General features: G+C 41.0%; 1 long non-coding RNA gene across 1 annotated transcript; it reads left to right on the plus strand.

The window, feature by feature from the left end:
- Positions 1 to 14498: 14498 nt before the first annotated feature.
- LOC118355766 (uncharacterized) lies at positions 14499 to 21379 on the plus strand. The gene is made up of 2 exons (XR_004818839.1): positions 14499 to 14617; positions 19827 to 21379. It is a non-coding gene; the product is annotated as an uncharacterized LOC118355766 (long non-coding RNA).
- Positions 21380 to 24207: the final 2828 nt, after the last annotated feature.

The following is a 24207-nucleotide window of genomic DNA, read 5'->3' on the forward strand; positions in this document are numbered from 1 at the left end:
ACTGCTGTTCCCAAATGCTAGTTTATGTTCAAAATCTATGGTGTTTGGAGCACCTGAATGGCTCAGTCAAGCATCAGCCTTCAGCTGAAGTCATGATCTCAGGGTCCTGGGATCAAGCCCTGCATCGGGCTCCCTGCTCAATGGGGAACCCACTTCTCCCTCTGCCTCTGCTGCTCCTCTTGCTTGCTCTCTCTCTCTCTCTCTCTCTCTCTGTCAAATAAATAAATAAAATCTTTAAAAAAAATCTATGGTGTTTGAAAGAATAAAGAAAAAGACATATCACTGATTATATATGTTTTTCATCTTCATTGATTTATATGGCAGATGTTTCTTTATCTGTGAAATCTTTATCCTAAGATTTCAGAAAAGAATATATGACCAAAAGGAAAGAGAGAGAGAGAATGAGTATAAGCCAACCTAGGTTGAACGGTAGAAAGGAAGGAGAAAGAGAAGATGAAGACAGTTACGCAGCCCATGTAAGACCATCATACGGATGCTCAGCGCCATCTACGCAGCTAACACAAATTAAAAGGGATTCACTTTCTATGCTTCCCCATTTTACCCACTTCTATTGTATTTCACACAAAACAGTCTAATCAGAGAAACTGAAAACTAATTAAAAAGGCCTTTCTTCATAGAAGTTTCCTGCCACAGCGTAACATAATACGTAGCATCACACCTAACACGACATAAGACCATTCGGGATGTGTTTGGCCCAATATCTGAAATTTTCTTAAATACCTAAACTTATAATAGAGGAATTCAGAACTCCAATTTTTCTCCTTGAACTGGATCTTATCCTTCCATTTGAAAGTGCTTGGGAGTGAAAACTGTAAGTAGTATCTTATGTTCATTTATAACCCCCAGGGCTTCTTGGTCTTCGCTGAACCAGTGGATCCCACCGCCTGCCCCAAGAGGAGACAGGAGAGGTGGAACCAAAATATTTTTTTTTATTTTTTTTTGGAACCAAAATATTTAAAATGCATTCTTTGAATCCATCTTACAGGGTGTTTAACACCAGCTAAAAAAAAGGTGCATCTCAGGTGGGTGAGGGGGGCATGGAGTTCAGCCACGGATGTAGCAGAGGCCAGGGAGAGCCAAGACAAATGACAAAGGATTCGGTGTGGCCGCCAAAACAAGGAAGATGGGAGGCTGGGGGTGATTCCATACTAACTCTCCACCTTGGGAAACCACGGGATCTTGTGAGTAAGCCCTGCCCAAGGTAATGAAAGTTTAGAAATATATTTACACAAGAGTCATTGAAGTTCAGTGTTTTTCATCTTGTTTTCTAGTCTCCTGGCTAAACAGGAAGTTTTCTGCAGGATGCTCCGATATCCTCTGTTCAGACTAACAACTTTAGCACTTTGCTTTCCTTTTCTCCCACGATACACTTAATGTTTCCGCTCTGGGTCCTGCATTCAGCCACAGATTTCCTGCCGGAAGCTGAGGCTCCTTAACTCTTTGCAAAGATCAGTCATGCCCCCACCCTTCACATAAAAAAAAAAAAAAATCACAAGGACTTTTTTGTAGATCGATTCCACTTACTAATGTGCCCTAAGAAAGTCAGAGTTGGCAAGTTAACCTCGCAAAATGTGACCAGTCGTCTTATGTCAACCACCACCCCCCATGGCATTCCCTGAAAGTCAGGTATTAAAATAATTCCTGATCATAGTGAGAAGCATAAATGATTCATTGGGGTTAGCTATGAAAGGAAGTTCTTCCTCCAGGCCTTATCTTGGCATCTGGAAATAATTATAAGAGCTAAATGCTATTGCCATCTAAAGGGAATGATGAAAATAAATTTAAAATTAGCTCCAATGTGGAGCTAGCCATATTGCACTAATATCCAGAATGATTATACCAACAGCTGTCAATCTCCTTTTAAACCAATCTTCTATTCAACTGGTCATATTTAATTTAATCTAATTTGGCGGGGGGGGGGGGGGAAGGGGTCATATTGAATTTTAAGTTCTGCCTTTCTGGTTCAGTTCAGCATGGTGATTGAGAGTGCCCTGGCTTTGACTCCCAGCTCCAAAACTTATTTCTATAAAGTGGAGGAAACCTGTAGATTGGGGGGGGACGGAGAGGGGCTTCTCTTTTTCTTCATCTTTAAAATGCAAATAATAGTTGCATTTGGTTGAATCATAAAATTATTCATTTTTGTAGATGAAAGCCCATGCAAGATTTTTTTTTGAAACGGTTAAGTAGTTAACACATGTAAAACCCCTGGCACACTGCTAATGCCTATTCAACCTAATGAAGCAATCCAATTTTTGTCATTGTGGCATCTTTTGTTGCTTCAATCTACCATTACTGAGTATTTGTGACATGGAGGCCACTTAATAACTTAATGCTAGAGACTGAGATTCTGGAGGACAGTGTTTGTTCACTACTACATCCAATCATAGAACAATGCCTGGTCGTGGTACATGCTCAATAAATATTTGCTGTATGGATGAATAAATTAATAATATGAAGATAAGAGTGACACGACAGAGCTTACTCCCAGCTTGAAAAATCTTGAGCTACCTTCTCCAGTTTCTTTTTAGTGAAATGAGTTATTGGCTGAAAATAATAGCCTTTCCTAGTTGGCCCAGGCAAGTGGGTACATTTTCAAGGTGGCAGGATAGATCTGCATTTAAAAACCTTCATCTCCAGAGGCAGCGCATCTCAGAAATGTCGGTAGCCATCCAAGGGAAGCAACAGGGGAATCTAGGAGGAGGGCTCTGCTTTGGAGCACATGAACCAGCAGGAATGGTCACTGTGGTATTTCTTATAAAACTAACGACAGCTACGCCTATTCATAGGCAAGAATGATGCATCTGATTTTTACATACCCATTCTCAACTTGGCTCCTTCCTAGTTTCTTTCCCTTGCAATAAACAAGGGGGGTATAGAAAAGTCCTAAGATAGAGATGACATTTTTCTTGATAATTTATAGAAAAAAAGACCTAAGGCCTGCCCCGTCAAAACCATGAAAGGGCACTCACTGAAGGCCCTCAGAACAGTGACAATGCTATAAGAAATCGGCTTCAGTATGAAATGTCATGGGGATTTTGAATCTACAACAGGAGAGTGATTGATCATTTTAGCCAACGAAATTAATAGAGAGATCGTGAATTTGCCTTTCCCGACCACAGGGTCTTTATAGAGGAGCGTGGGCATACTGCAACATCTACTGAAAAGTAAGGACAAGATGGACAGGTGCAGAGTGTAAAGCACAAGGGAGGTAGCTATGAGCCACACCACCGGGGTTCCAATCCTGATCCATCACTTACTAGCTGTGAGGCATTGGGAGAGCCACCTCCCCTCTCGGAACAAAAGTAGCCCCATGTATTAAGTGAGATAATGCACATGAAGTACTTTGCACAAGGCCAGGAATGGTGAACACCTAATAAATGCCAGCGTTTGCTGTTAAGGTGGGGTTCAATAAAGATAGCATCTGCTCCAAAAGAGATGCTGTTGGAAAGATAAGATCCTGAAAACCCTTTCTTCTTTCTGCTTTGTTCCAATTTACATCATTTCCCTTCAAACAGTGTCAGTCCTAAGGCATTTAAAGTTTTATTCAGCTAAAAACAAGTCCAGCATTGTAGCTGTGACACGGTGGGTCATACTCATAGGCTTCAAAATAAAAGAGCAACAAATAAGATGTTTTGATGATGTCCACTGGAAATCTTGAAACTCTGCTTCATCTCTTGACTGCCTTCCTGTTTCAATAAAGATTCTCATGAGAGCCTTGAAAAAAATAGAGTCAAACAGACTTGGGTGTGAGCTGCCCACTTGCTGGTGTTGTGAGGATGTTGTTTATGTTTTAGATCCTGTTTTCTTCCTGGTTGAAGTGCTGTGGCTACCAGGTGCTTCTTCCGCTGGTGCTGGCTCCTCCTTGGGGCTCAGGCTGCTGGAGGCAGCTTCCTGCAGCCCCCCTCCCCCTCCACCGTGTGATTCTGGCTGCTAAAGACCGCTGAGAGCCTGTCAAAGGTTATCTCCCACCCGGGTTATGGTTTTGAAGGGTCATCAAAATCTGGTACAGTCATTTATATGATGTGCCATGGGCCACATAGGGGAGGCAGGGTTGTCACTGAAGGAGACTTCAGAAGGAAAAAACAAAAACACAAAGGTGGTGGGGGTGGACAGTGGACATGTTAAAGGAACCCCCAACTGTCACATGCTGTAGGTACCAAGTAAAGTACAACAGCTTATACACTCCTGGGAAAGGCAAGGAATGCACGACACTCGATAAACGACTTCCAGATTGCTTTGTACTTATCTGATGGTCAATGTTGCTCCCAAGAACAACTTTGGTTTTGCTCTTCAGAGTGAATAGCTTTTTGAATCCTCCTCCAAAGAAAGAAGGTATTAGGGATCCCTGGGTGGCGCAGCGGTTTGGCGCCTGCCTTTGGCCCAGGGCACAATCCTGGAGACCCAGGATCGAGTCCCGCGTCGGGCTCCCGGTGCATGGAGTCTGCTTCTCCCTCTGCCTGTGTCTCTGCCTCTCTCTCTCTCTCTCTGTGACTATCATAAATAAATAAATAAAAAGAAAATTAGGAAAAAAAAAAAAAAGAAAGAAGGTATTATACCTTGGATAATTAGTCTCCCCCGAACTGAGACACAGTGGGCCAATTTTACTCCAAAAGGCAACACATCAACTGATCGGAAAGCAAGGATGCTTAATTAGGCAGCGAAATGGGATGCCTGGGTGGCTCAGTAGTTGAGTGCCTGCCTTGGGGTCAGGTTGTGATCTTGGGGTCTCGGGATGGATTCTCGCATCAGGCTCGCCATGGGGAGCCTACTTCTCCCTCTGCCTATGTCTCTGCCTCTCTCTGTATGTCTCTCATGAATGAATGAATGAATGAATGAATGAATGAATGAACGAACAAGTGAACAAATAAATAAATAAATAAATAAGCAGCTAAACTTACTGCTTCTACTGGGCCATGCCTTAGAACCAAAGGCAAGACCCACCAACACCCAGTTCCACTTCCCAGACTGCGGAGGAGATCAGATAAAGAGAGGCTCACAGAGGTCCTAAAAGTGACCATCTGGAAGTCCCACTAAAGCAGGCCAACAGTTCAAGGCCTGCCAGCAAATAAGCAGCATGCCTGTATAAACTACCTACGTACGGAAATGAATTACCAAGGTTGTATCCTCTGAGTGACCAAGTTATTGACGGTAAACTTGACTTAAGAAGAGGGAAAATATCACCCACTACACTTCCTCAGAGTTTGTCTCAGCCGTTTCCCTTCACTACTCATGGCTTCCTTCCAGACACAGACAGGCTCGAGCGACAGTCCTCTGATTCCAAACAGGCCCATTCTGCGCCCCCACTCACTGATCTCAAAGACAAATCACAAATGGTAACCATAACAGCAAAACCAGAGCATGGTCAGTAATTTTTCCACTTGTTGACAAATTAGGGACGAAAATGGGACAGAAGAGAGGCGGTGCGGATGAGGGGGTGTGATTTCTTAGGACAATCATTGGGATTCCTTTTTATAGGTTGCAGGAAAATTGAGATTTGCAAATACACAGAACTGTTTTTACTTGGAATTGGTTTTTCTAGATTCGGGTAAAAACCTCTCCTCATCCCTAGGGTAATCACTTTCCAGGACTGGGACAAAACTAAGCAGTTTCTAGACCACAAGTGAATTCAGAAACTCTTTCCACTGAGTTAGAACTAGGAGTGTCTAGGGAAAGGCATGTTTCCTATACGGAGATTTCAGAGTCTCAAAAATAAGTGAGAAAAATTACATTTAAAAAAATAAGTAAGCCTCACTACTCTTAAAATATTAACCAAAAAGGAAAGAAATTCCATGGTTTTCACTCAAGCTGGCTTGAGTATTTGAAGGACATTGAAGTGTTACTCCAAAATATGTTTTCCCCAAGCCTATTACAATGTCTAATGCTCCACATTGAGGGATTTGTCTGTTTGAGTTAGGGCCTGCGTTGAACAAATATTTACTGAGTGCCTAATATCTCTAAGCACTACACAGTGGCCATACTGAAACAGTGCCTGACCACTATGATTTCAAATCGTTCCATAATGAATCATTTTTTAAAAGAAGTCCTGCATGTTAGCATCAAAATAAATGATAGTAACAGATTATAAACCACAAAATAAAATTAAAAATCCACACGTCCATTCTGATAGATAAATAGATAAATATGGAAGAGAAAGTTTTTTCTATCAACAGAATTCACACTGATACATATAGAGGAGTAAAGGAATTTTAAAATTCACTTTTGGTAACCACCATAGTAATAATTGTTACAGAGATGAATTATTAATAGATGCTAAAACTACTGTGTGAAAGTTTGATAAGAGAAAATAGGGTACTTAGACCCAAAATAACCTCCCATGAGATACTCCTTGAATATATAACAGGAAACAGTAATTTTACAGCAGAGAAAATCTAACAGATGCCACCTCAACCAAAAAGATCAAAATTAATATAACCAATAATGGGAAAAATAAACACCAAGTGTCTCCTGTCACTGAGAAAGACACAACATCACATCTGGAGTGTTCACGGCAAAAATGTGTAACATGAGTCTACTCATAACGAAACTTCAGACAAACCTACACTGAGGTGTGCTCTACCAAATAAATGGCCTTATATTTATCAAAAATTTCAAGGTCATGAACAATTAAAGAAAAAGACAAAAGAAATGTTTCATAGTGAAGGAGAGTAAAGAGTCATAACAGCTACATATAACACATGAGCATGGATAGGCTAACAAAATTGAAAAATTTGTCTTTTTCTTTTGCAATAGAAGATATAGTGAGCAATAATGAGTAATAATATTCATGGACTACAGTAGGGGGCAAAATTTTTTGCCCTAGAAGGTCAGGGAGTAAATACCTTCAACTCTGCAGACTATATGGTCCCAGACACAACTCTTCAATTCTACCATAATAGGAAGAAAACAGCCATAGACAAATGATAAACAAATGAGTGTGGCTGTGTCCCAAGAAAACTTTATTTGCAAACATAGAAGGCAGGCCACATTAGCCAACTGTTGGACTACATAATAGTATTAGATCAATGTCAATTTCCTAAATATCAAAATTGTGATAATTATTCTGTAGTTCTATAAGGGAATCTTTCATTTCTAGGAAATATACACTGAATTATTTCTGGGAAAAAGTTATCACACTTGCTTGCAACTTAGTCCCAAAAAGATAAGAAGAGAAAGAAAGAGAAGAGGAGGTAAATGTAGTAAAATACTAATATTTGGGGAACCTGATGAAGGATATGTGGGAACTCTTTGTACTATTTTAGCAAATTTTCCCTAACTTTGAAATGAATCCAAATAAACAATTAAAAGGAAAAAGGAAACAAAAGTCCTTGAGACAGGATAATTGCTTAGGACATAGCCCACCGTTGGCACTACTACCAAACACATAGAAGGTGCTCAGTTAATGTCTGTTAAATTAATTAATTCACTAATAATTTTTTTTAGTTATTCACTGGAGGAATGACACATAGGAAATTATATTTGAAGAAGCTGAGAAAAGAAATGAAGTATGAGGGCAGCCTACATGGGACAAGGCCAGTACACAGAGAGAGGGGTAGAAGTGTGACAGGACGGAACAAGACAAAAATAACAGCTGGCAGAGATCACTGGGGATTTCCTCCAGGGCTGACTTCCATACACCACCCTGAACTAAGCTGGTTCTCCCTTTATTACCAGCCATAATTTTAAACCGTGCCCTTCTGCCACAATATGCACAAATATTCATAAATATGTTCCTCCTGCCCTGCATTGTGAGCAAAAGGCATAACTCATAACTCAGAAGGAAAATTGCTTCTACATTTTATCCTTCTCAGCTCTCACATGGTGGGGGTTGTCTGGGCATTTCAAAATCCACGGGCCTATTTTGCATAACACAAAGAGCTGCCAAACATTGCAACCAAAGCTTTTCCAGATATAGGTCTAAATTAGCAGGACAAGAATCATAAAATTGTGGAAATAAAATCTTTCCATCTAGGAGAGTTTCCAAGGCAATATTTGGAACCGTGATAAAAACTTGGATAATCGTTCTGATGTTAAACAAATTTGGAAAATATCTAATAGATTAGCTTACGGTATGATAAAGTAATGAGGAAAACCCAAAACATGGGTGGCTGGACTCAGTAAAAGTTCATTTCTTGCTCAGAAGTGCAATGAATGCAGAATTTTCTCCAGGAAATCTCTCTCTATGCTCCTTCCACCTTGTGGTGCCACCATCTTGGCTCCCAGGGCCTCTAGAACATGGCAGGAGAGAACTCAATGGTTACAGAGGAACTTTTACCACCAGGCATGTAAGTAGTAGAGATCACTCCTGCTCACACCCCATTTGCTAAAACCGGTCAATGGCTCCCACTTAAATACATGTGGGGCTCGGAAATGCAGGCAGGACAACACTGCTATTCTGTAAGCACAAGTCAAAGCCACTTCTGCCACCAATTCTCTTGTGGCTCTTGTGTAGCAACAGACAACGCAACACGTCAGGTGTATTCCACGATACATGACTAAACCACATGCTGAGAGTTGACTTCCTCATTCTTCCCCTAAAGCAAACCCTACAAATGTCATGCATTTTGGTCTTAAATGTCTAGCCCTTGAGAAGGCACATGTAGAACTTCTTTGTGACAGAACTGGTTGCGGAGTTGATTCTGTAATTCTGGTTGGTGTCACGGGTCTTGGAAAGACACGGGGGAGCTGGGTGGCCTCGTATTTCTATTGTAACTGAGTTTGGAAAAGTACCCTGAGGACAAGTAAACAGAACACCACTGTCATCGTAATAATACTGCAAGAGAAAAACATCTCATGGAGAAAGAAATTAATAAATTTCTGACATTCCAAGGTGTGAAAGGAAGCAATCTGACATCTGAAAGCTGGAAAAAAAACAGTTTCTTGGCCCACACTGCTCACACACACCGAGGTCATCTTAGGAGTTATCAGGAGTCAAAAATAAATGAAATTAAAAGTCTATTTTAAATGATATCTTGTGCTCAAAAACCACAAAGAAGCATGGAAAGGCCCAGATATTTCTCTCTCCCGTGTTAAGACTATTACACAAAGGTGGTTGTTCACCCAGGTAAACCCTGGAATTATAGATTAATTCCCAAGCAAACATACTGCCCACTACATATCATGGGAACCCTAAGAGGGAAAGCCTGAGAATGTTGACTCAAAGCTGCAAAAATGATGAAAAGTCATTAGTCAAAAAAATTAGATGAACTGAAAAGAAAGTCCTAGTAGGACTAATGTCACAATGGAAGAAAAACAAGCTTTGCCTTGAAGTTCAAATGGTCCTGTGGTATACAGATTACATCTCTGGGGAAGATCGTAGTTTTAAGATGTTAAACTTTTATAAATGAAAGCCCTTCTTACCCTATGACTTAAAGAGGCAAAAAGAAAAGTTCCCCACATAAGCAGACAACACATTCCCTGAAATGCCACCATTATGTTTTTTTTTTTTTTTAACTCAACTTCCTCCTCATAGGCAGGTTCTCTCTCTCCCTCTCTAACTCCCACCCTCTGTCCCTTACATACATACCTACGCACACAGACACATACACACGCACATACACACCCTCATTGGAATAATATCTTATGTCACTGGTGAGTTATTATCAGAATATGGTTTAAATATACATTTAGTGTGGCATAAAGGGAAAGTGGTAATATGGATCAACAAAAGGGGGAGACACTGAGAAAAAAGCAAAACAGAAGCAAACAGGAAATGGTGGAAAGCCTTCTAGCACATCTATTTGTATCCCATCTTTGCCATTTGTTAGTGCCATGATCGGAGAGAAACTACATTACCTCACCAAGCCTCTGGTCGATCTTCTACAATGTGGGAACGAGAGTGCGGACTCTAAGATACATGGAAGGACTAAGTTACAGAATACCTGTGAAATGACCACAGTGCTGGCCACACATTTTCTCACTTTCCTTCCATCAAGGATGTTATCATCAATATCACTGTGAAAAACTTCTGACCACCCACATGTGTGCTAAACAACCAGTCGAAAAGGACTAATGATTAGAATACCCAGAATTAAGTGAAGAGTCACTGATGAAGAAGTAAAGAAAGAGGAGGAAAAACAAGATGACAATAAGATGGCATTGGTGCTTAGCAGGACAGACTGATCTGTATCTGGCCAATAGGATACTAGCATATTGCTACAACCCGTCCTTTCTCCTTTGGGTCATAAAGTAGGAACCAGCTGAAAAGTATTTGCTTACCATGTGTTTTTCTTTCAAAGATTTATTTATTTATTTGAGAGAAAGAGAATGAGAGCATGAGCAGGAGGGGCAAAGAATAAGAAGAGAGAATATCAAGCAGACTGAGCTCCACACGGGGCTTGGTCTCATCACCCTGAGATGATGTTTAACCAAGAGTCAGATGTTTAACCCACTAAGCCACCAACTTGTCATGTGGTTTTAAATGATCCTTAGAAAATACCACAAATGGAGTCACCTAACGGACTCATGACATTGACAAGGTATTGAACTCTTCTGAGTTTTGCTTTCCTCATATATAAAGTAATAATGATGACTATGAAAATGAGAATAGAGACCCTAGCACAGTAACTAGCAGAATTTCCTTTGATTCCACTTATTTCCTTTCTTTATATGTCCAATCCAAGAGCAGTCTGTGGCCAGTACCTTCACCACTTACCAAAGTCATCTATTTCTCCCCATCTTCACTTTGGCCAGTTTAGTCTTGCCTTACAATCTGATATTTACATGGTACATTAGTCAGGGTTCTCCAGAAAAACAGAAACAATAGGATGTGTGTGTGTATGAATGTACATATATGGAAAGAAAGAGATTTACTTAAAGGAATTGGCTCATATGATGAGGAGGCTGCCAAGTCCAAAGTCTGCAGGGTCCAACAGGCTGAAGATCCATGGAAAAGTTGATATTGTAGGTCTAGCTCACTGTCTGGAGGCAGAATTTCCTCTTCCTGGAAATACACTTTTTTTCCCTTTTAAGGCCTTCATTTGATTAGACCAGGCTCACCCACATAATGGGAAATAGTCTGTTTCACTCAGCCTATTGGCACTCAAATAACATCTAATTGTTATTTTTATTCATAATCAATTTACATCCTTTATTATGTTGATGGCTTGTACTCCAGTCTTTTACAACCACATCCATACTATCTCTGGATTATCCTTTAGTGTTAGAGACTGAATTTATCCTTAATCCTACTGTCATGATAAATTTGTGAAATCTAAGTTGTATTATGTGAGGAGCAGAAGATGTATTATTAGGGCATTGGGAACAAGTGGTATCTTGCAAAGCTTAATATTTCATATACTAGCTTACCTAATTGTGGATATAAAGAATAGAGCCCTAAAATAGAGGATACGTACACACACAGCATGAGTTAGAAATGATTCAAAAACCTTGTGTAATTCAGGCTGAAATAACCATGTCGATTTTAGATATTTGGGTAAGGTAAAGCAAAGGTGGACTCCTATTCCTTGGATTACCTTGTTATTTAGCTTCATTCCTTCCTTCATTTGTGCATGCAGACATTGAAGAGCACTTCAAAAATCCATATTTGGGGATGCCTGGGTGGCTCAGCGGTTGAGCTCCTGCCTTCAACCCAGGGTGTGATCCTGGAGACCTGGGATCAGGTCCCACATTGGACTCCCTGCATGGAGCCTGCTTCTCCCTCTGCCTGTGCCTCTGCCTCTGTGTGTGTGTGTGTCTCTCATGAATAAATAAATAAAATCTTTTAAAAAAAAATCTGTATTTGACAGAGGAAATGAACCTCTTTGGAAATTCACTTATTTTGTAAAGGTATAAAAGTTCTAACTTCACTATTCATTGGGGAAATGAAAACATGAAGGTGGTACATACTGGATAGTGAAATAAAATAAAGCCCTAAATCAACTATCTTTTCATATTTTATTCTATTACTATCATATTCAATTAAATCCCTGAACATGCTAATAAATATGACTTTGTTGGAAAGATGTTTTTTTTTTTATTAAAGGAATGATGGAGTCTCATTTTTATTAGCACAAAGGTAACCCATGAAAACCTGGTAGAAAATTCTGAGAAGTTTCTTCTGCTGGGAGTTCCCGCAGACTTCTTCCTGAGAAATTCCTCAGCATCTCAGCCCCCTGCTTTCTCTCTGTTTAGCCTGAAACCTTCACAAAAGCAGACACATTCAATCATTGTAGTTTTTAACCTGGTTTCTTTCTGCCACAAAATTATTCTTTCCAAAATTTATAATTTTGATAGAGACACAGGAACAAAATTACCTATTTCTTTTCCAGAAAGAGATCCCAAAGCAGAAAACAGATTGGTCATTCCTTGGTCCCCACATGACATTGTGAGAGCCACTTCCCTGCAGGGCATTTGTTAATCGGAAGCAAGGCCAGTGAAAGAGAAATCTCTACCTGGCCATTCTCTTCTTTAGAGAAATGAAACCAACTAAGTATCCAATTTTGGAGTTGAACCCAAAAAAGGAAATGCATTCTTTCCCTCCTTCTTGGGGAGCCCATTGCTGAGTGCCAAACCCGCCCACTTTATCTCTTTGATCGGCACTGTGAAATAGGTATTATTATTTCCATTTACGAACTTAGGCAACTTATTTAACCTTCTCTGAGTCTCAGCCATATAAAACAGAAAGGAGGATTAAAACTGTTCTCTCTAGTTCTAAAACCTACCTAAGAGTAAGCTCTACATTCAGTGACAAAAAAAAAAAAAAAAAAAGCCATCCAGTGGAAAACACACACACACACACACACACACACACACAAAAAAAAAAACAAACAAAAAAAAAACAGAAATCATAAACAAAAGACTGGTAGGTGCAGCTACTTTTAAAAAAAAATTCATGCATGTAGCAACAAAAAAGACATCTTAAGACTAGAAGACAAAAGACAAACTGGGAAGATATTTGTATATCTAAGAGAAAACAAATTATATCCAGTGGAAAATTATTCTTAAGAATCAATTAGTAAAACCTAACAACCTCATGCGGGAAAAGTTGATAAATATAATAAAGATAAAATATAAACAGCTAATAAATACATGTAAGGTTTTTCAAGCTACCCAATAGCAAAGATGGTCAGTGACAAAGATTAAAACAAAGGAAACCCTCCATTGGCCAGAGTTTGAGGAAATGGAAATTTGTGTATTGAAGAAATTTGAGGTGGGTCCAGTCTTCTGCGGGATGGTCTATCAATGTAGAGCAAGACTTAACACGTGTTAAGTAATTTCACATTTAGAATTTAATTTTTTAAAGATTTATTTATTTACTTATTTGAGAGAGAGCACACAAGTGGGGGGGAGGGCAGAGAGAGAGAGAGAGAGAGAGACTCTCAAGCAGAATCCCCACTGAGGCGGGGCTTGATCTCATGACCCATGAGATCATGACCTGAGCTGAAAACCAAGTCTAACACTTAACCAAATGAACCACCCATGTGCCTCTCACATTTAGAATTTAAGCTGAAGAATAATGGTAGAATAAATCACTAAAAGTATAAAAAATTAGTTGTGGGACATCTGGGTGGCTCAGCGGTTGAGCGTCTGCCTTTGGCTCAGGTCGTGATCCTGGGGTCCTGGGATCGAGTCCCACATCGGGCTCCCCACAGGGAGCCTGCTTCTCCCCCTCTGCCTATGTCTCTACCTCTGTCTCTGTGTCTCTCAAACTAAATAAATTAAATCTTAAAAAAATTAGTTGAAATAATATTGATAAGAGTCCCCAAAAGGTTCATCAAGTAGTAATTGGTTGAATTATAAGAGCCCTAAAATGGTTGCCAGCATTGAAAAGAAAGCGTTGTGCTCATCCATTTTTCACTTTCATCTTTATATCTTTCTATTCTCTTTGAATTGTCTATACATATATATTCACTTCAAACTCAGGGACAGCAAACTATAATTTTCAAGCCCTTTAATACACCTGGTGCTTTACAATTTACAAAGCACTTTCCCAGATTTTATTCCACAGTAAAAACGAGGTCTCCTGTCCAATGAAAGTACCACTTCACGTGGTTTCATGCCAAAAGCAATCGTTTCACTTTGCCTGCGAATTTCTTTTAATTACTTCAAAAAAAGGAAGTAGGCAGGCGACTCAAATTCACCCAGATGTTCAAGTTCAGCAACCACGATCAAAGGGAGAGAGAGAAATGTGCTTTTCTTTTATTTCATTCCCCTTGAGCATCTTCGAGACCCTTTGAATGGACAGCTGCCTCTTCCAGGTGACCGCTCCACTTTTGCACCAGGAGGTGATGAGCTGTGCCCTGTAAAGAGTAGTCCTGCTTGCAGGACCCAGGGAGTTGAACTTGTCCGTGTCTTCCCCGGGCTCTGCTGGGCTGGCCTTTCATGTGAGCAGGAAGGAAATGACCGACAACTTTCTCGTCTTTATGGAAGGCAGACTTTATTTCCAGCTCTCAGGTCAAAAGGTGGCGGAAAGAAAACAAAACCACTAAGAGATAAAGGCTAAAAATAATGTCCCGTAGGGTGAATCAACACAGTTTGGGACTCTGAAGACAGCAACAAGGCAAGGATGTGCGTAGGGCTAAATCTGCGTCATCCTTAACAGGTGGTCGTGACCAAAATCAAAATGCCTGGACAGGAGAGGAAGAGGCTCTGCAAACAGGTGTGCTGGGGGGAAGGCGTGGGGAGGGAAGAGGAAAGAACCATTTAAACAAGCCTGGGCTTGGAGCCCAGACACTTTCCCAGCAGTCCACCTCTGGGAGAGCCCAAGGGTTGGGCATGGGCTGGGAAGGAGCTAAATTTGATTTGGGGTTTTGTGGTTTGTGTGATGCACTTTGAGTTTAAAATAGAAATCGATGTGTTTATGCAGTTGGGCTTTCTTTCTCCTTGCTTTTAATTGTCACTTTAGAAGAAATAAATCCATGATTCACAGACTAATGCCAAAAAAAAAGGGGGGGGGGGATTCTCATTTGGTGATTTCCTATTTTATAGGAAGCAATGGGAGAAGGGGTTTAAAAATCACACTAAATACATCCGTTATGGACTTTTGATGATGATGATGAGTATAAAGATGATTTATTTTAGTTAGAAGCACTTGCGCTTCTAGCAACTTTCCAGTTTGGACATATAGCCATCTGGGTGATCGATACACTGGTCATTATCAACCATATTTTATAGTTTAGCAAAATGAGATCAGATAAGCTAAAGGGACTTATCTTTGTAGACTGAGCTATAATAATCATACATGCACACACACACACAGGCCAGTCAGAATCATTATTTCTCTACCTGTACCATTAGGTAGACCTCCAAATTAGGTAGAGAAGGTTGGTATTAGATCTGTGGAGCATAATGCCAAAAGCAATACTCACACAGAAGTATGAGGAAGAATCTAGCCCACCTAATTTAGTAACAGCTAGACCCCAAGGGACACCTGGGTGGCTTGGCAGTTGAACGTCTGTCTTTGGCTCGGGTCATGATCTCGGGATCCTGGGATCGAACACCTTCCCCCAGGGAGCCAGCTTCTCCCTCTGCCTATATCTCTGCCTCTCTCTTTGTGTTTCTCATGAATAAATAAAATCTTAAAAAAAAAAAAAAAGCTAGACCCCATAGGGATCTGAGCATCACCACCTTACCAGGCCTTTTGGACTATCTGCTGCATAGCTCTATCAGGATGTCCCACTGGCATCATGCCTACATTTGTGAGATGGGACTGGTTATCTTTCTTTATTCCCTTTACCCCTTTCTCATCCTTCCTTCCATTTCTCTGTTAACGTCACTTTTTTTCCCCAGACTCGGGAAAAAACGAGCTCCCAATTTCTCTACCTGCCTTGCCTTCTACCTTCAACCCCCTCTCTTGCTTCATCCACTGAAATGACTCTCATATGTGTCTTTCTCATCTCCTGTTTTAGTCTATCATTTCTCCCACCCCAACAAATGAAATAATTTCTAACTTCCCACTATCTCTAGGTCTATTCCAGCTCCCATCCATCTCACATACTATTCCGGCCAATCTTTCCTTAGATATAACTAGAACACTACTCTGCTCAACATCCTTCACATGCCACAAAATAAAATCTAAACTCATAGGCCATGACAACACTAAAAGACCATTTTCCTCTAAATATACACTCTTAGTGTCCATCACACAAATCCCTACATCTCCCTTCTTTGTCCTTCAATGCCCAGTCAGATATTCACTACTGAATGAAACCTCCCTCAATTCTCTGAGCCATTAGACATCCCATTCTTCCCCTCTGTCCCCAATAGACTCAGTACCTCCCTTGCACCACTTATCACATTTCATCTTTTAAAACAGTGCTCTGTATGTTTCCTAAGAAGTTGTAAAGCCTTTCAAGGGATGCCCTATCCTATTCATCTTTACATCTTGGAGAGTAAGAAGAAGATGGAAAGAAGAGAGAACTGAACTATCATACTCCAGAGTGTGGTCCTAACAAGCTATAACCGTAACAGACATTACGGATGGGTTTTCACAGCTACCCCGGACAGTACAACCAGTTTTCCCAAGGAGGTAATAAATTTTCACCAGGACATTTATGTCCTCTTGCCCGGTTCCCCCTGAGAACAGCTAAATTATGCCATGACCACTATAAACAATGGCTCTGGATCAGGCTATAGGCTGAAACAAAAACAGAATGTAGAGCACAAATCTAGAATTGGGATCACCAAAGAAAAGCCAAGGCAGAGGCAGGTGGAGGAGCTGGCAGGAGTGATATCTACAGGTACTGAAGCTGGAAACCTGACTTGGAATGGACAGGAGCAGACACACAAACAGGCACAAAGTCTGGAGAGGCCAGCTGTAGAGTCGGGAACAAAACAAAACCCCGGCCAGCAAGGGGGCCTGGACACCAACAAGAAGAATGGGCAAGGAGTCAAGTTCAAGCAAGCCCAAGGCCAGAGCTCCAGTATGTGCCAGCCATTACTTTCCCTCTTGCTAGATGTTTCTGAGAAGGCAGGATGCAATTCTGAATGTTATCTGACTTGGGACTTTTAGGTGGAGATTAGTGGAAGAGACAAGGATGGTGGGAGGGAAGCTGGTTCAGAAACTTCTGATAATTTATTCCTATATTCCCAAAAGCACATGGTGCAATGGAAAGCGTATAGCAAATACTCCCTTAACACTTGCCGATTACCTGTTAGATCACAGAGTCTGTCTGTTTGTTGTTCTCTTATGAGCAAAAATAAATCAAGGCTATTCATGGTCCTCTTGCTCAAACTAGCACAACAAATCAAAAAGGATTCAAAAGAAGCCAATTCCTTTGCTCAGGGCAGAGCTGAGCCCCAAGGGAGGAAGAGCACTCTGCTTCCTAAGCCTGGGTAACTGGAAATGCCACCTCTCTTTGAGAGAGTAAGCAAAGAGTCCCTGCCTATTTTAGGAGCAACATAAGAATTCTCCAAGATGTTACGATTTCGAGCAGCAGTAGAGAAGCTAGAGCGAGTACAGTCAAAACTAGATTACTTCCAGAAAGCTTCACTCCGCTCCATAAAAGTACTTAGAAAACACATTTTCTTTCCCAGATAAGAAAATTCATCATATGTCATCATCAAATTTCCCAAAAAAGTCCAAGTTATCTGTTACGAGTGTCAAAATTCAAAGCCAATTGTTCACTCCTATCAGGGCCCTTTCTGAAATCTGAAATTCCCTGATGAATTGGACCTGGCAAGATACAATCTGCCCCTGGAGGTGAGAGGACAGTAGGGTTTATCTTCAGCTATTTCCGTCTGTCCCCTTTGCTCTCTGATCCCTTGAAACCAACTCATTCTATTTCGAATGGTGTAGCCAGTAACCAAAGTCATCAGGAAAAGCCTATTTTTCATCATTTTTGAAATCTCTAATATTTAGTTTAGGATATTTTATGACATAGAAAAGCTTAGAACCTTTAAATGAAATACCTCTCAGTGTGGGTCACATTACAAGATATTTCCTTTCTGCTAAACAAGCATAAAAAACTTTAAAACCCATGAACAAAATTAATATATTTTTTAAAGATCTTATTTATTTATTCATGAGACACACACAGAGAGAGGCAGAGGCATAGACAGAGGGAGAAGCAGGCTCCCTGCAGGAAGCCCAATGTGGGACTCAATCCCTGAACCCCCGGATCACGCCCTGGGCTGAAAGCAGATGCTCAACCACTGAGCCACCCAGGCGTCCCTAAAATTAATATTTCTTAACTAGGACATTTTAGTCAGTTGGTTTCGATCACTAACGTTGTGATCAAATCATTCTTCTCCATAGTAGAATTTGTTTATAATTTATTCTTTTAATGATTTTAGGAACAAAATCAACCCCTTTTACGGCTGCTCAAATGATGGGTTGTAACTGGCTATCAGTCAACTATCAGCCTCTAAAGAGGAAGGCAACACAGTCACTAAAATCCATAATCTCTATCAATACCTTTGGCTGTAAAGAATGTGTCCCTTATAAGTTTTGCCATAAACTAATGCCATAATGTGAAGTTTGCATAATTGTGCCTATTGATATGCCAAAAATTTATTAATGAAGAAATGGTGGGTATAAGAGAAGGTTCTCAGTAAAATATAAAATGTGGGTTCAAAAGTATTTTTTCCCTTACCCTTACAGAAAAGAGGGGGGGGGGAAGAGACAAAGGTTAATAGAATCTCACTGTCATATTCAAATATATACAAATGTCCCCTGATTGGACACACACATATCCTGCAGGGCTCTAGTGGAGCCATTTGCCTCTCAGGCTAAGTACAAGGAATACCATGGGTCAACTTAGGCAAGTGATTGCCCCAAAAATGTGTCTTCCAGGCCTAACTCTGCTGGCCAGTCAACCCATCTCAGACATTCCTGGAATATCATTTCTTCTCATCTCTGCCTGGGCAGAATATAAAACTGATAACAGGGATCCCCAGGTGGTGCAGCGGTTTAGGGCCTGCCTTTGGCCCAGGGCGCGATCCTGGAGACCCGGGATCGAATCCCACGTCGGGCTCCCAGTGCATGGAGCCTGCTTCTCCCTCTGCCTGTGTCTCTGCCTCTCTCTCTCTCTGTGTATGACTATCATAAATAAATAAAAATTTAAAAAAAACTGATAACACACACCTGACATGCACAACATCATTCTTACCAAACAGCAGCATCACAAAAAACTAAATACCATTTGTAGAATGACTTGCACATATAGAGCATGGAATGTGACGCTGTCATTTTAGGCAAAAAGTGATTCTGGATGTCTTGACGCACAAGGAGTTTTTAGAGAAACACCTGACGTGCTACCAGCAAGTCTGAGTTCCCGCATGCAGCAGGGCACCATTTACAGAAAGCCCACATCACAAAAGAGCACAGAGGAGACCCTCTAGAAGGATGAGCAGATGGGGCTAGACTACTGGCATGGAGGGTAGCCATCAACAATGGCTTTGGGTTTATTTCTAAGTTTTCACCATGAGACACTACTGATGTATTTCCCAGATAAATGCCCTCGGTTCCCCTCCCTTCTGCCAACAAGGGTTTCTGTGTAGACACAGTAGCCTGTTTAATTATGAACTGGGCAGCTCTCAAGATGAGCCCACCAAACACCCATGTTGGGCCATCCAGTCCACATAGGACATACCACATGGACAAGAAGTCCATCTTCTTGGGAGATGTCTCTTAGCACTGAGGTCTGGTTTTTAAAAGCCACTCTTAACCTGCAGAGCCCAGAATAGTGGTTTTATCTTTTCAATCAACTTTTGTGAGAATTGTCTATTTCCATCATTTCGTCGCCCATGTTGCCCCAAGACCCTCTGGGACCCCTCTGCTCTCTGAGACTTCCTCTGCTGGCTCCCCACATCCCAGCATCTCTTTCTTGGAATTAACAAATCTTTTTTTTTTTTTTTTTTTTTTGTAGGTTTCCCAAGTCCCTCATGAGCTGTTGCACATAAACTGGAATTAAAAACGATGACAAAAATCTAGACCATTTTCCTTTCTCCAGTTGACCAGGCTTCTCCAGACTAGAGTGACAACGGCAATAATTTATGATGATGCTCCAAGTAAACTAATAATGCAGACCACACTAATAAAACATTGTACATCGAGAACCATGCTAATGACCACACAGTGGTCACAAAATGAACATTTTCCCTGAACTCTTCATCCAAAAACATCCCACAGCACTTGCCAGTTTTCAGATATGAAGAAGCCTTTGCCCTCTTCACCACCAACGTGCTGGCTGCTCCCAGAGAGCACAAACAGCCGAGATAGGAAGTGTGCACCTCAAACTGGAAAATAACAAATATGTGAACCAGCTTTTGAAATTCCCCTCCACCCTGGACTGGAGCCAGGACACCACGTCTTCACGCTTCCAGCCGTGCATGAAGGATGTTTGGGGACTTTTCTGATCCAAGACCCACAGGACTGTTTCATGTTGACTTCCAGGGGACAGAGCACTGAGTGAAAGCATCACTTGCCATGGTCTGACTTTTATATCTTCTTTTTAAAATTTATTTAAATGTGTCATAGCAGCTAACCACATCTGCAACTCTATTGCATCCCATTTAAGAAATAGGATAAAAGACTCAAGTCCATCATTTTGTATTTTTTTTTCTAAGTAAGGATTTAAATTATCAACTTGAAACAGAAAGAATCTACAAGTCTGCAACTGAGTATTATTCAAAGACAGGTAAAAGCAGGGAATACCACCAAACCTGACAACTCACCGTACATGAGCTTATCAATACAAAGACACCTGGTCGATTCTAAAGGGCTCTGCAAACATAAGAAATGATTTTCAAGGCTATCATAAAAGGTCTCACAAGGACTTTGACCTACGCATATTGTATAGCACCGAGTGGAGTTTTGGCAGCACACACAATATTTTTGTGATTATTACTCACTGTTATTAATACAAATAATTGACGTAACAGCTGTTCGTGGGCCAAACACTCATGTTTGATATGGAGCTACCAGAAAGGACTTCCAAATTTTCTCAGCCTGCTTCCTCTTCCCCTCCCCCTGGGACCCCAAAGCCACACAGGATGACTCAAGGAGATCACGTGTCTGTGGCATTTTGTGTGTCTGTGCGAACCAGCATGCGTAGACATCACGCTCTCCTTTGAGGGATTTGCACTAAAAAGATGGTAAGGAAGGGGCAAAGCTGAATGTCAGAGGTGACTTCCAATCAGGATATCCCACCTGGAAGCCAGCCAGCTTCCGCTCCTTTGAATTCGGCAAGAAAAAGACTTGACCTTTCTTACAAATCAACCTACAAGCCCTTAGGCACGGCCACCGGCCACCGTGGGGTCTGTCTTGACTCTGACTCGAAATCATTTGGTAACAAGTGAATTCCTGAAACTGACCTCCGTTTGGCAACAAGGTCTGAACATTCAAAGCTGCTTAGTCATTCCCCTTTAAAAATTCACTTAAAAAATAAATTAATTAAAAATAAAAATTCACCTTGAAGTATTTCTCGAATGATTACTCTCAGGAGTCCAGCCAGAACCTGGACAATGTCCTATGTTGCTGATGAGAGGTTATGTGGGGTAAGACATTTTAAAAAAGTAGTTTTGCCTTATTTGATAACACATGTTATATACTTACATGCTACTGAAGATGCTCTTGACATAGAAATCCTGTCTCTAGGAATTTAACCCAGGAAGCATTTGTAGTGTCACAGAGAATCGGCTACAGAAACAACTTTTATAAAATAGTCAAGAGGAAGGAAAAATTGAAAAACGGACCCCTGACAAACCCAAGAATAGTGGCCAGTCACATGAATGAGGGACTATTCATGTATGTGTCTGCTCTGCTGTTGTTAAGGAATGGGAATACTTAAAAGGAATAAAAGCAAAAATGTCCCCATTTTTAGAAACGTATATATTTTGTAAATTGTATGCATTATGTAGGTTGAGATATTGTGAGTCTTGGATGTGGACAGGAGAGAAAAAAAAATGCCTATGTGCACATGCACACACGCACACACACAGAAAGTCAATACCCCAAAATGGTAACAATAGAGATGATATCTGAATGCTCGGGTTGTAGGGACTTATCTACATTTTCTACCTCATTTTTGAGGTAAAAAAAAAAAAAATCTCGTTTTTGCCATAATTTTTTTTTAATTATGTTAAAAATCAGCAACCCAGGGAAACAGAGGACTGTTTATGTTTGGGTTTGCTTTGGTTGTTGACATCGTTGATTTTTTTTTTCATTGTTTCTGGTTCTTGTTTATGTTTTGTCTGTTTGCTTGTGGTTTACAGGTCAGGCTATTAAAATACGAGTAACTTCATAGGCAAAAGGGATGTCTCCTGAATAGATTTCCAGATCGTCCTGGTTTGAATGCCTTCCTGCTGACCTGATGAAGCTCATGCTCTCTTACCTGCCTTGGGGACAGGATACAACCTCAGGCTGCAGGTGAGGTCGACAGGATGAAGGGTGGAGAGTGGACCAGTGAGAAGATAAGGAAAGTGTGTCAGAGTGGTGGTGGTCCCCACACAGCCCTCAGATTCCATGACTCTACCTCCTTCATGCCATTAGGATGAGATCCTTTTTCTGCCACTCCCAGGGGGCCTGGGGGTGACTCTGTGAAGATGCACATGCACACATTTTTTCATTTGCCAAAGGAGCATGAAACATCACCCAGCCGTGGAGCAGATGGCCTCCAGCTACCATCGTGTCATGCAACTTGAGACCAACCCTTCTACCCGAAAAATTCATCCTCACCACGGGAAGGATGTACTATCCTAACCTGTCCTTTTCTTCCTTTATGTCATTTTTTCCTTTTAGGTTACTTCCAAAATAGGAAGGTAAATACATGTTTTAAATCACCAGTGGCAGTGTCTTAAATTATGTCATCTCTTAAAGAAGAAGGAGAAGGAGGAGATGAGGAGGAGGAGTCAAGGAAGGGAAGGGAACGGAAGAAGAGAGGAAGGAGTAAAAGACAAGGAAAAGAATGTCAGTCATTATCTTTCGGGTTCCCTTGCCACGGACATTCCACCTGTGAAGGCTGCTTCTTGCTGTGGGACGTGCTCTCAAGCACTTCTGGCAGTTTCGGGGAGAGCCACACAGACACATTTCTGATTAAACAAATGTTCTGTTTTGACTTATTTATTCAGCAAGGACTTGTTCCCATGGCAAAGGCGGACCTAAAAATCATCTTTGTAAAGATGTAAAGTGCATCACTGCATGTTTAAAATTAAAGCTCAGGGGGAAGGGGAGGTACCTGGGTGGCTCAGTGGTTGAGCACCTGCCTTCAGCTCAGGTCATGATCCTGGGATCTGGGATTGAGTCCTTCATCAGGCTCCCCACAGGGAGCCTGCTTCCCCCTCTGCCTCTGTCTTTGCTTCTCTCTGTGTGTCTCTCATGAATAAATAAAATCCTTAAAAATTAAATTAAATTAAATTAAATCCCAAAGGCCTGAGTGGTTCAGTCCCTTAAGTGTCTGCCTTCGGCTCAAGTCATGATCTCAGGGTCCTGGGATCGAGTCTCACAACAGGCTCCCTGCTCAACAGGGAGAACCTGCTTCTCTCTCTCCCTCTGCTGCTTCCCGTTTATGCTCTCTCTCTCTCTCTCTCTGTCAAATAAATCAGCAAAATCTTTTTAAAAATTAAATTAAAGGCCCTATGTGAGAAGAGAGGCTGTTATTCCACAGTTGATCAGATATGAGTGGAAGCACATTTATTCAAAGCATAACTTACATATTTTCCTCTATCTATTCCCTATACATAGTTGGCACAATTCCTTCCCATGTACTTAAATCATCACAAGTGATGTAAAATTTACCAAATAGGATGTTTCATAGAAGTTTCCTTTGCAGGTATATAAAACCAAAAGAAACATCATAGAGCTCTTCTGCAGAGCATACTCCTGGCTCTAGGGTAGACTCACGAATGGAGAAACAGCTTAGGCAAACCAGAGGCGTTTGACCCCAAACCCACCTCCCTCCCTGACCACCACATTCCATCAGACCCCTTGCTTCCTGGACAGACAAATGCACAGAAAGCCAATTTGTTTCTCAAGGCCCATCCTCGAAAAGAACGAAGAGAATCCACTGATAATTCTCCCCAAACCTCAAGCAAGTCAAGGTCAAGGGCATGGAAGAGCTAAATAAATAAATTTATATTTAGGATGTAAATGAATACTACTTTTAAATACAATTGATAAAGTCAACAAAAATTCAGAAGATATTTTAGGGGCCTTTTCGATGGAGCCCTAAACTTTTGAGCTGGATCTTGGCAGCCACATGTCTTTGAGCACGGTCCACAGTAGAGCATTTACCACCATCACCCCCTTTG

Source organism: Canis lupus, chromosome 9 (assembly GCF_003254725.2).
Source record: "Canis lupus dingo isolate Sandy chromosome 9, ASM325472v2, whole genome shotgun sequence".
Lineage (NCBI taxonomy): Eukaryota > Metazoa > Chordata > Mammalia > Carnivora > Canidae > Canis > Canis lupus.